Here is a 13,087-nt window from a genome sequence, read left to right as displayed (position 1 = left end):
GCTTCTGTTGTTAGTAAAGTGAGGTTTAACAGGTTTCTAGTAGCTATATTTATAAATCCCAAATTCTCATTTATCCTGGTCTCCAGACCAGATCTTAGAAAGACTCTATTTAATCATTCAACAGAAACTTTCTTAATGCTTCATACGTGCTAAGAAATGAACTGGGCCCTGGGGATGAAATAAAGACATAATTTGTCTACTCAAGGAAATCATAGTCTACTATAATCTCCTATTTACTTTTCTAAGATCAACACTAGAGTCAAACATATTATGCTATTGGGACAGTAGGTGGGGTCATGAGAAAGAACAGGAGGTTTTCTAGAGGAGGCATTAGGGATAAAATGAGGAATTTTAAGCAGAAGAAAATAATCATATTTGTGTAGAACGATCACTCCACTGGCACCACGGGGTATAACTGGTGAGGGCTATACTACAGGCAGGAATGGGTACTGCAAAATTTCAGAAAAACTTCGTCTAAAGAAGTCGCTCTGGGAATGTATATAAAGGGATAAAGATTTAAAAATATTCAGGAGGTAGAATTAAAGGATTTTAATTAATTGGATGCATAGAATTTGAGAGTGGCTTCTTAGTTTCTGACAGGTGGAATTCAGAAATTTTACCCTGAGCTAGACGTACATCACATCTAATCCAATATTCTTTCTTTGAAGAGGGCACACTTGGGGGTCATGGTAAGTGTCAATGTTAGTATGAGGAAAGCAACAATCTTCCTTTAATGAATAATTAAAGAAAACACTCATACATATGGCTACCAAATGGGAAAGGGGTGGGGGTGGGATAAATTTGGAATTGGGGATTAACATACACACACTACCATATATAAAATAGATAAACAACAAGGGCCCACTGTATAGCACCTATAAAGGAAAAGAATCTGAAAAAGAATATATATATACATACATACATACACACATATATATATGAATCACTTTGCTGTGCACTTCAAACTAGCACAACATGGTAAATCAACTATACTTCAATTAAAAAAAAAAAAAAGAAAAGGGTCCTTTAACTATCCTGCCTATTAGTACTCATTTAACTCCCAGTTTTGTTCTTGGAATAATTACAGCTCTAAGGGAAGCATAATGGAGGGAAGCATAAAGAAGAATACACTGCAAAAGAGATAAAATATATTTAATAATATTAGCTCCCTCCCTAGTAAAGATACCACTAGTGCTGATGATGCAGCTTCAGGTAAATTTTCCAAAAAATAGAGTATTTTATAGTGTTAAGTATATCACTCTAAATTACTGTTCAGTGGTTTAAACTGAGGCATTTGTTAAAACATTCAACAAACTGTTGGATTCCTACTCTGTGCCAGTTCCATAGGGGAATTTGAGAATACAAATTTTTACAGAGCATACCATTTATCAAGTAAGATAAGATAGGATTTATCATTTTCTACCTTTTACTATAGCTTTATTCTCTCTTTCTCATGTACATAAATTAAGAGTTGAAGAGGACCTGAATGTGTGGAGAGACTGCGGGCAAGGTATTCCAGAGAACAGCCACAGAAAAGATTTTTAAAAGCCTGAAACAGTAAAGTGTATACAGTGCAGTGGAAGTATTAGTAATAGTAAATACTTTGGTTTGTATGGCATATAAAATTTAAAGATAGGATCATTAGGAGAGGGTTCAAAATCATAGAGGGCACTGAATTCTAGACTATGGAATGTGCACTGTATCCTCAAGTCAATGCATAGTGATTGAACAGTTTTGAGGAAGGGTGAAATATTGAGTTTGGCATTTAGTTTTGTTTCATTTCATTTTCTTTTCCTTTATATATCAGTTTAACTGAGTGTATAAGGCTGGAAGTGGGTTGGAAAAATAGGAAACTTACGAGGGTACTGCAGGGGTGAAGTGATGTGAACCTGGGGCAGATGGTAACAAAAACGGAAAGGTATGGTAGATGTGGAAGAATGATAAAAATACTGAAGCTCTTTTGAGATACTACCCATTCTGAGCTAGTATGTATATTGGAAAACATGATGGGTTCTGCAGAGTGGCAGACCCAGTTTTGTTCTACTACCTACCAGTTATATAACTTGGTATGTTATCTAAAATCTCATACTTCTAAAATGGGGATGATTATATACATCTTTTAATTTTTACAAAACACCTGCAAAGTATTGGGTACATAGGACATTCTCAATACATGCTAATTTCCTTCTCCCTTCCCTTTGTCTTTTCATTACAAAGATAACATAAGAAGTAGAGTGTTAGTATCATAATTTTTGTTTTTAACATCAATGGTAATAGGAATTCAGAGGTAAGAGAGTTCTGAGGGGCAGGGTAATCATTCAATGAAGCAGAAAATCAGGAAATAGTTTTGAACGTTCAATATGTGTGGTTTTCTGGGTGCTGTTGATACAACAGTAGCTGGAAAAATTATTACTGAATAAAAGTTATGGCACTGGGCCTTGTAGGACATGGAAGATGTGAATTGTTAGGGAAGAAAGACAACATTTTTTGCTGGGGTATAAAAAAATATTGAACTGGGGAGGAACAGATGGGGGAATGGGAGACTAGAGACAGAGGTGCCAAATATTTTAAAAAATATTTTGGTAGATATGGTAAATACAATGAAATCAGTAGGTCCTAGCAAAATATCTTATATAAGGTTAAAAGGAAAGGTAGAGTCATCAACAAGAAGTTTTCCAACTGGGATGAGTGGATTATAATTTGTTCTCCCTGTAGAACCAAGAAAGCTAGGAAAAGCCACCAGTTAGACGAAAAATTGATGAATTTACTTTTGTATGTATTAAAAATGAGGTATTTGAAAGTCCAATTCAACTTGGTAACAACTTAAACATTTTCAGTACTTTTTACTAACTTCTCATCAATACAGTCATAAAATATATAAAGACACAAAAACTGAAAACCAACACCTTTTACAAGGTAAAGGTGGACTATATGGAGTAAAATATAACCTATCTGAATCAACTTTGCCAGAGTTCTGGAAAACAAAGGTTTACTGCAACCAGGTAAATGCCCAATCAAGAAAAAGCCATCTTCAAAATGGTAAGAAATTTTATAGCATTTTCACTTGCCCTTGCTCCACCCCCTCCTGGAATGGCAATGATTTTGGTTTTGAAGCTCCACCCTGGTTCTCCATGCCTTCCCTAGAACTGAGTGAGCAAAGCAGACCTTACTTGCAAATGATTGTGTACATCTAGTCTAAGCTAGCAGAAGGATACCTGATGTGAGGTGCCTGACTCTGTCTTGCCTACCTCAGAACTCAGGCAGGAAAAGCACTGGGCACTGCCTGTAAAAGCTACAAAGTGAACTATACACTCCCAGGTGCTTGGGATGAGGGATTATTGGTGAATACATACTGCAGACCATTTAAGGCATGGAAGAGAAGCTGGGGTGAGGCTCTGGGAAAGCAGAACAATCAAAAGCAGCAGTGTATAGGAGGAAACAGAGAAAGCCAAATACATGTTCAGACAACACACGTGCTCAGAAAAGATCTGAGAAGGCCCTAAACTTTCACCTTAGGCAGATTCCCTAGGCCCAGAGCAAGCCTAGCTAAGTGCTAAAGAGCGCACCAGCATGGCCAATCTGCAAAGATTGGAAGACGACCTTTTTTTCTTCTTTTTGTCTGTCTCCTTCTTTCTTTTCTGTTTGTTTTTAAATTTTGGTGTGTTGCTTCTTTTATTTCCTGCCATTCAAGGAAATCTCTGTTAAGAGATTAGCTGAACAGGAGCTAAAGGAAGAGAGACTTCAGTGGTCACATAGAACAAGAAATAGTTTTGCAAAACAGTTTGGAAAAGTCACAAAACAAATGAACTACTACTGCTTTCAACAAGCAGAACAAAACAAAATAGCAAGCCCTGGGGAAGGGAGGAGAATTTAGTTTCCAGACTTATCCACTACAATAATCAAATACCCAATTTGCAACAAAAATCATAAGCCATACAGAGAAACAAGAAAACATGGCTCAATTAAAGGAACAAAATTGACAGACACCATCCCATTTCAATCACTCAGTATTTGAATAAATAAATGACTTAAGAGTAAATAAAATAAGAAATTAAAATCCACAATAAATAACTAGGTATGATGACCATCATGCCACAAATATGACACATGGAAACTTAAAAACCAGAATAAATAGATGGTTTTTACTGGAAAGTGTATTTTATAAAAAAAAACTATCAACTGAAGAAGGTTTTCACAACTTCTCAGTTGCATCTATATTAATCGGTTTGTTATGGTTTTCTAAGAGCTAACGCATCCCCTTCCCCCCATTTTAAGTGCCAACTGATTCCATGAGTGAATTCTGTCAAACTTCCAAGAGGCAGAAAGTTCCAATGCAGTTAAATTTTAAGAGAATAGAGAAAAATAAGGAAAGCATCCAAGTGATATTTTCATTTTTATCCATATCTATAAAAAATAGAATTAAAAGGAGAAACTAATTTGCAGTATGAATATTGATGCAGAAATCATGAATAAAAGCAAATATAATTCAAAAATTGTAGTAAAATAATAATTCACCAAAACCAAGTGATTTTCTTTGAATTACAGAAATATAAAAATAGCTCAGTATTGGAAAATATATTAATATAATTCACCATATTAAGCATAAAGAAGGAAAAAGCACACTTATTTCAATAAATTCTAAAGAGTTGTTCAATAAGAGTTAAGTTCCATTTATGAGTAGAATGAAAAAGATAAAGAGAGAAGGAAGAAAGGCAGGCAGGCAGGCAAGCAGATAAAAGGAAGAACATCTCTAGTAAACAGTAAAATATTAATAGATATATATCTTGATTTTATATATATATACATATACATACATATATATGCACGGATAAATAATACATGGTTACATACGTATGTATATCATATCATGCTTAACAGTGAAGGACTAGAATCACCTTGTATTAAAGAACAGAATTAGGCAGGACTAATCAGCATTATTAGGACAGCCGTCCCTCAGTATCCAGGAGGGGTTAGTTCCAGGACCCTTGCAGACAATAAAACACATGGATGCTTATGTCTCTCACATAAAATGGCATAGTATTTGCATATAACCTATGCAAATCCTCCCTTATACTTGAAATCATCTCTAGATAACTAGTAATACCTAATACAATGTAAATGCTAGGTAAATAGTTGTCAGTATGTGGAAAATTCAAGTTTTGCCTTTTGAATCTTCCTGGAATTTTTTCAATAGTTTTGATCTGTAGTTGATTGAATCCATGGACGCAGAACCCAAAGATACAGAGGGCTGACTGTAATTAAATGTTTCCTGGAACTTTGGCTAATGGAGTTACTCAAGAGAAACAAAAATGACAAATGTGATAAAAGAATAGATCAGATATGACAGTCTAATACTTTGTAATTGTGCTCCTGGACTACACGAGTATTATAGACTCAATTGTGTTCCCCCAAATTCATTTGTTTAAGCCCGAATTCCCACCCCACATTACTATATTTGGGCACAGAGACTTTAAAGAGGAAATCAAGGTTAAATGAGATCATAAGGGTGGGGCCTTAATCCAAGTTGATGTCTTTATAAGAAAAGAAAGAGAAACAAGGATTAGGATTAGGGTTAGGATGTGTAAATGTACGCATTTTACCAAATTTGTAGATTTATGTATTTTATTAAATTTATCAAACTTTGAAAAGATTATTTCTTCAAAATTTCTTTCTGCTCCTTGCGCTCTCGTTACTCCTCCTTGGACCCCCATAATTTGAAGATTAGTAAGCTTTATGGCGTCCCCCAGGTCTCACAGAGTGGTATATTTGTTACAACTGATAGACCTACATTGAAGCATGATAATCACCAAAAGTCTATGGTTTACCTTAGGGCTCACTCTTAGTGTTGCACATTCTATGGGTTAGATAAACATATAATGGCATGTATCCCCCATTACAGTACCATACAGAGTAGTTTCACTGCCCTAAGAATCCTTTGTGTTCTACCTATTTATCCCTCACAAACCCCTAACCCATGACAACAATGGACCTTTTTTCTGTCTCCATAACTTTCTAGAACATTATATAGTTGGAATCATACAGTACATAGACTGTTAAAGATTTGTTTGTTTCACGTAGTAACAGGAATAAACCTTCCCTCACATCTTTTCATGGGTTAATAGCTCATTTCTTTTTAGTATTGAGTAATAATCCGTAGTCTGGATGTACAAGAGTTTATTCATTCACCTACTCAAGGACATCTTGGGTTGTTTTCATGTTTTGGCAATTATCAATAAAGCTGCTGTACACATCCATGTGCAGGTTTTTGTGTGGACATATGTTTTCAACTCATCTCGGTAAATACCAATGAACATGATTATTGGATTTTATAGTAAAAGTATGTTTAGTTTTGTAAGAAACCAACAAACTGTCTTCAAAGTGACTCTACCATTTTGCATTCCCACAAGCAACAAATGAGAGTTCCAATTAGCCTATGTCCTTGTCAGCATTTGGTGCTGTCAACGTTCTGGAGTTTGGCTATTCTAATAAGTGTGTACTGGTAACTAAGTATTGCTTTAATTCATATTTCTCTGATGACCTATGATGTGGAGCATCTCTTCATATACTTATTTGCCATCTGTATATCTTCTCTGATGAGGTGTCTGTTAAGATCTTTGGCCCCTATTTAAAATGGGTTTTTATTTTCTTATTGTTGAGTTTTAGAGTTCTTTATATATTTTAAATAACAGTCCCTTATCAGATGCATGATTTGCAATTATTTTCTCCCACTCTGTAGCTTATTTTCTCATTCTTTTGGCTTTCTTTCACAGAGCAGAAGTTTTCAATTTTAATGATGTCCAGCTTATTAATCATTTCTATCATCTTGTCTTTAGTGTTGTACTTATAAAAGTTATCACCATACCCATATAGGTTTTGTCTTATTTTTTTAAGGAGTTTTATATTTTTTTGTTTTAAACCTAGGTATTTGATCTACTTTGACTTAATTTTTGTGAAAGGTGTAAGGTCTGTGTCTGGATTCTTTTTTTTTTTACATGTAGATGTATAGTTGTTCTAGCACTATTTGTTGAAAAGATATCTTCACTCCATTGTATTGCCATTGTTCCTTTGTCAAAGACCAGTTGAGCATAAATACACGTGTCCATGTCTGGGCTCTCTATTAGTTTTCATTGAATTACCTGTCTATTATTTCACTATCACACTGTCTTGATTACTGTATCTTTATAGGAAGACTTGAGGTCAGGTAGTGTCAGTTTTCCACCTTTGTTATTCTCCTTCAATATTATGTTGACTATTCTGACATCTTGACTATATTGAATCTTCTTACCCATGAAAATGCAGTCTCTCTTCATTATTTTAGTTCTCTGATTTTGGAAACCAGAAATTAGAAGTTTTCCTCATATAGATATATATATATATATTTTTTGTTAGATTAATAAATAAGTGTTTCATTTGGAGGGCACTAATGTAAATGGTATTGTGTTTTTAATTTAAAATTCCATTTTTCATTGCTGAAATATAGGAACACTACTGACTTTGGATTATTAACCTTACATCCTACAACCTTGCTATAATCAGTAATTACTTCCAGTTTTTTGTTGATTTTTTTAAAATTGTGTACAAGCTCATGATTTTTTCAAAGTGACCTTCTCTTTCATATTTTCATTTTTTTTCTCTGCCATGTGCTCTAATTCCCCAGTACCAGTTTCCAATTCATAGATTGTTTTTTCACCCTTGTCAAGTATAGAGTTAGTTCCATTTATTGTTTTAAAAAATAACTGGTGGATTGAAATGGTGGAGTAAGAACACATGAAGCTCATCTCCTCCCACAAAAACATCAGAAATACATCTAAGAGTGGAAATATATTTCACTAAAAAATAACTGGAAACTAGCTTAAAGACCCCTATACAACCAAGGCTGTACGAAAGATCCATGCAGATTCAGGTAGGAAGGGAAGAAAAGTGATTGGATTGGGACCTGTGCTCCTGGGAGGGGACGCAGAGGAAAAGGGAGAGTATGCAAGGGGACACCCACCTTTGGGAGTGAGTGGATCAAGCTACAGACTGGGCATCCCTGTCCTGGGCTCCTACATAGAGCACATAAGCCCCATGGCTGGTTGGAGGACTAACAGAAGGGCTGAGGAAGCCAGGACTCTGCTCCTGAGGAGCCCACATGGCCTGACTAGCCCATGAGGCAGGGCAGAGAGAGGTCTGTTCTAGCAGCTGCCAGGCACCTGGTGACTGGCTCACTGCATGGCCCAGCCCAAGCGGAGCAAATGCTCTGGCCCCTGCTCACTCCACACCATTGTGCAGCACTGGATCTGGGGCAGCCACAACCTGGGAATGCAAAGGTGACCTGTCCCAGAGTGAAGCCCACATGGGGCAGCAGGGGCCATTGTTGGTGTATAATTAAGCAGGAATTCAGAAGCTGCCCAGATCTCTGACAATGGCCAATCCACCACAGCTCACACCCTGATACATGGAGAGAAACCAGAGGGCCCCTGCCTGGCCTGCAGAACAGTTTCACAAAAAGGTGGGGGTGGTGGACACAGGGAGAAGTGAGGTAGAGAAAGTTAAGCAAAATGAAAAGGCAGAGGAATTAGTCCCAATTGAAAGAGCAAGGGAAATCCTCTGGGAAAAAAAAAAAAAAAAAAGAAGAAGAAGAAAAAAAAAGAAACAGAAATAAACAGTTGTCCAGACAAGGAATTTAAAACATTGGTAATAAAAATGTTTACTGATTTAGGACACAGAACTGATACGAACAGTGAACATTTTAACAAAGATCTTATTATAAAAAACAAAACAGAGGTGAAAATGCAATAGCTGAAATAAAAAGTACACTAGAATGAATGAATAGCAGATTAAGTGATACAGAAGAACACAGAAGCGATCTGGAAGATAGAATAATAGAAACCACCCAACCAGAACAGCAAAAAGAAAAACAAATTTAAAAAATGAAAGCAATTTGAGAGACCTATGATATAACATTAAGTGTTCCAACATTTGCATTACAGGACTTCCAGAAGGAGAAGAGAGAGGGAGATTGAAAATGTTTGAAAGAATCATGGCTGAAAATTCCCCAGACCTAAAGAGGGAAACATATTCAGTTACAGGAAGCACAGAGAGTTCCAAACAAGATGATCCCAAAGAGACTCACATCAAGACATATTATAATTGAAAGGAAAAATTTAAAGAAAGGATTCCAAAGACAGCAAGAGAAAAACCAAGAGTCACATGCAAGGGAATCTCCATAAGGCTATCAGCTGGTTTCTCTGCAGAAACTTTGCAGGCCAAATGAGAGTGGCACAATATATTCAAAGCACTGAAAGGGAAAAGCCTGCAACCTAAGTACTTGGCACAATTATCATTTAGCGTAAGAGAGAAAAAAACTTCTCAAACAAGCAAATACCATAAGAATTCATCAATACTAAACCTACCCTAAAAGAAATGTTGAAGGGACTTCTCTAAGTGGATGAGAACTAAGAATCTATAGGGAAGGGAGAATCTAACTAGGAAAGGCAAATATAGAGAAAGGACTATAGTTTAATCACTTAAATAAGCCAGTATATAGATTAAAAAATATGTAAGTAACTCTAACTACAACAAATAGATAACAGATAAGCATGAAGATATAAAATATGACATCAAAAACACTAAATATGGAGAGGGAAGTAAAAAATGTAGCTCTTTTAGAATGTGTTTGAACTTAAATGATAACCAGTTTAAAACAAGTAGATATAGCCACAAATCAAAAATCTACAATAGATACAAAAAAAAATTGAAAGGAACATAAATATACTACTAAAGAAAATCAGAGGTGAAAGTTTCACCAATAGGAGGTAGGAGCGGGCATATAAATTCTTTCCACTTTCTCCCCAAGATGGAGTTTCCTAAGAAACAAGTATTCAGTCTTCTGCAAGAAGGCTCCGTATGATTGAGAAACTAGTTGAATTTAGTAACAAGTGGTGGCAGGCTTGGTACCTCACCCTGACACAGACATACCTCTTTTTATTTACTTTGCTTTATTGCACTTTGTAGATACTGTATGTTTGATATTGTAAAAAAAATTGTAGTAAACATTCTGATAAATGTATCATTTTGAACCATTTTTAAGATGCAAATTCTCTAAACACAATTAGCTTCTATAATTTTTGGCGATGTCTACAGATAGCTGTCTCTCCCTTCCTGAATTCTGTGCTGTTTCTTCATTAGGGACTTATTTTTCAGTTGGAAAATCTTTGCTGAAGTAAACATCTCCTACTAATAACTATCTTCATGAATGGTTGGCCTGAGTGATGACACAGTGTAGTTGGCTGAATGATGGCTCCCCAAAGATGTCCACATCTTAATCTCCAAACCTGTGAATAAGTCACCTTACATGGCAAAAGAAACTTTACAGAGGTGGGTAAATTAAGTACCTTGATATGGGAAGGTTATCCTGGATTATCCCGATGGTCTCAAGGGAGGTAGGAGGATTAAAGTCAGAGTAGAAGATGTGACAACAGAAATTAGAGATTGGAGTGACATGAGGGATATACCATAAGCCAAGGAACACCCTGTAGAAGATGCAAAAGGCAAAGAAAGAAGTTTTCCCTTCAGAGCCTTGAAGGCTATGGGTTTGGTTTGGAGAATGAATCAGCCTTGTCTATACCCTGGTTTTTACCTGTAAGATTCATGTAAGATATCTGACTTCCAGAACTGTAAGCTAATAAACGTGAGTTGTTTTTAAATCATTAAATTTGTACTAATTTCTCATAGCAGTAATAGGAAACTAATACATCTGGCTATACTGATGCCATATATTTCCTCCATCCAAAGACCCACAAAACTATAAATTTATTGTTTGAAACTTGGATACAGAATACATAAAAGGGCACCACAACACATACCAAAAGTTACACATTTAAAGACCATATTTAATATGATAAATGGTAATCAACACTATGCATTATGGTTGGAGAGAGAACAGGAAGTGATGAAGATAGTGGAAGAGTGCAGAGTGCACACCTCTTAAAGGCTATGATTCAGTCCAACCCAAATGTTGTTATGCATGCATGCAGGCCTAATGTCCCAGATCTTAGATTTTTCTTGTTCAAAAAAAGCCATTTATGTGGATTGTTCTGTGACATTTCCTGATTTTAAATGTGTATAACTAAATAAAAATGAAAACATTGCATAGACTGACACAGTGTGGACCAAGCAAAATACATCTGTACCAGCTGTTTTGTTTGCTCTTGCTGTGGCCAGTCTGCAAACCACATATTAGGCCTTGGGAACTCTGTGTCAGGAAAAGATCATGATACTTTCCAAGGCCTGCTTTGAGGAAGCAAACTATTGACACTTTCAAATCAATTGTTTTTCACTAGATTAAAGATGGGGAGTGGTAAATTTCAATATTCAGTGAAAAATTATCTAATGAGTCACATAGCTTTGTTATTTTAACAGGTATAAAATCCATCGTCAAACTTCTTTAAAAACCACATCCTTGGAGGGGAGGATATACCTCAGTGGTGGAATCTGTGCTTAGCATGCATGACATCCTGGGTTCAATCCTCAATACTTCCATTAAAAAGAAATAAACCTAATTACCTCTCTCACCAAAAAAATGTTTTAAAAAATAGATAAAACCATATCCTTTTGGTTGCATAGAGTGTGCCATAGAAAACCACATATTCTCTGTAACCAAGGAGCCACAGATATTTTAGAAAGGCCACATATTATTTTATTCACATAATTCCCCACAGAAAACAATCCTGTGAAACTTCAGAACACAAGAAACAAAAGAGTAAGCCTCCCACAGGGAGAGGTAGGGGGGCAGAAAGAGAAGAGCTAATTGGGGATGGCACCACAGCAGGTGTTCTCCCTCAAGGACAATGATGACACTGCTCATACAAAGACAAGCTCATGTGCTCCTTGGCAAGCTTACACAGATCCCTTTTTGTAAACAAGTCAAGTGTCTACATCTGTGACAGACAAATCCACGCTTTAAAGAGTGCTTCACAGCCTAAAGGGCCCTAGTAACAAAGCCAGAATAAAAGTTTTGTCAAGTTGGTAACACTCATTTTGTGCCAAGTAGGCTTAAAAGCTCAGGTGTGGTCAGATATCAGGAAAGATGGAAATGAGTCAGAGGCATTAAAAGAGGAATCTTGGCAGCTACTGAGTTTCACAACAGAAACTGAGAAATACCTTTGATGGTTGAATATTAATCATTGCACGGTTGCTCTCTGGCAGGGTCGCAAAGTGTAAACTGCCAGCCTAGGGAATCACAGCACGTGCTCTGGCCATCTGCTGACAGTGCCTGAGAGTATGGACATGCTCCATGACTTTTCTTCTTCAAAATTAAAAATACTTCAGTATCTACAGCTGAAGCAGAGAAAGGACTAGTATTTAAAAGGGGAAGTAAACATTTTTCCTCATTTTGATGGACCTCATTCACTTGCAATTCATATTCTTCTCACAAATAATGAGCTCATAGAAGTAAGTCCTTTGAGTTCCCCTGGAACTACTTGCCACCATATTGTTGAAAAGAGTCAAATCCTGTAGGGTAAATGTTAGACTCACGGAGTCCTTCATTTGTAACTGTTATTTGAGTTAGAGGCTATGATTGTATTCTAAATCTCATCCAAATATTATAGAAGTGCTTAACCAAAAGTTACAGGGTAAGGACATTTATTAGGGGACTGATTCAGTCATTTGGCACACTATATGTAAACCCTGTCAACTAGGCAAACCCATACTAGGTGATATGGGAGAAATTCTTTTAAAAAATTGACACTGTTCTCAACGTAGACTCTTAGAGTCTAGAACAAACAATAAAAACAAGCATACTCATTATTTATAATATTGAAGCATTTACTAGAAACATTACATAAATAATCGTATTTAATCATTGAAGTGATCCTACAAGACAGGTATCATGTCCCTTTTAAAATATTGAATTTGATGCTCACAATGAATCAGTGATTTACCCAAAATTATACAGTTAGTGAACTGCAGAGCTTGATTCAAACCTACATTTTTCTGACTACATAGCCCAATGGATAGCTGCCCAGTTTTGTTTGTTTTTTTGTTTGTTTTGTCAGGGAATGAGTGCTAAGATCTCCTACTCCATCCTCTTGTTGATATCATT

General features: G+C 36.1%; 1 long non-coding RNA gene across 12 annotated transcripts in view; it reads right to left on the bottom strand.

Moving 5' to 3' along the window:
- The window catches only part of LOC123619413 (uncharacterized), an 874,904-nt gene that overhangs the window by 107,761 nt on the left and 754,056 nt on the right, over positions 1 to 13,087 (bottom strand). The window lies entirely within an intron of this gene.

The sequence above is a fragment of the Camelus bactrianus genome, chromosome X, assembly GCF_048773025.1.
Source record: "Camelus bactrianus isolate YW-2024 breed Bactrian camel chromosome X, ASM4877302v1, whole genome shotgun sequence".
NCBI classification, from domain to species: Eukaryota; Metazoa; Chordata; class Mammalia; order Artiodactyla; family Camelidae; genus Camelus; species Camelus bactrianus.
Note: the sequence above shows the minus strand (reverse complement) of the source record. Positions and strands in the feature narration are given on the sequence as shown.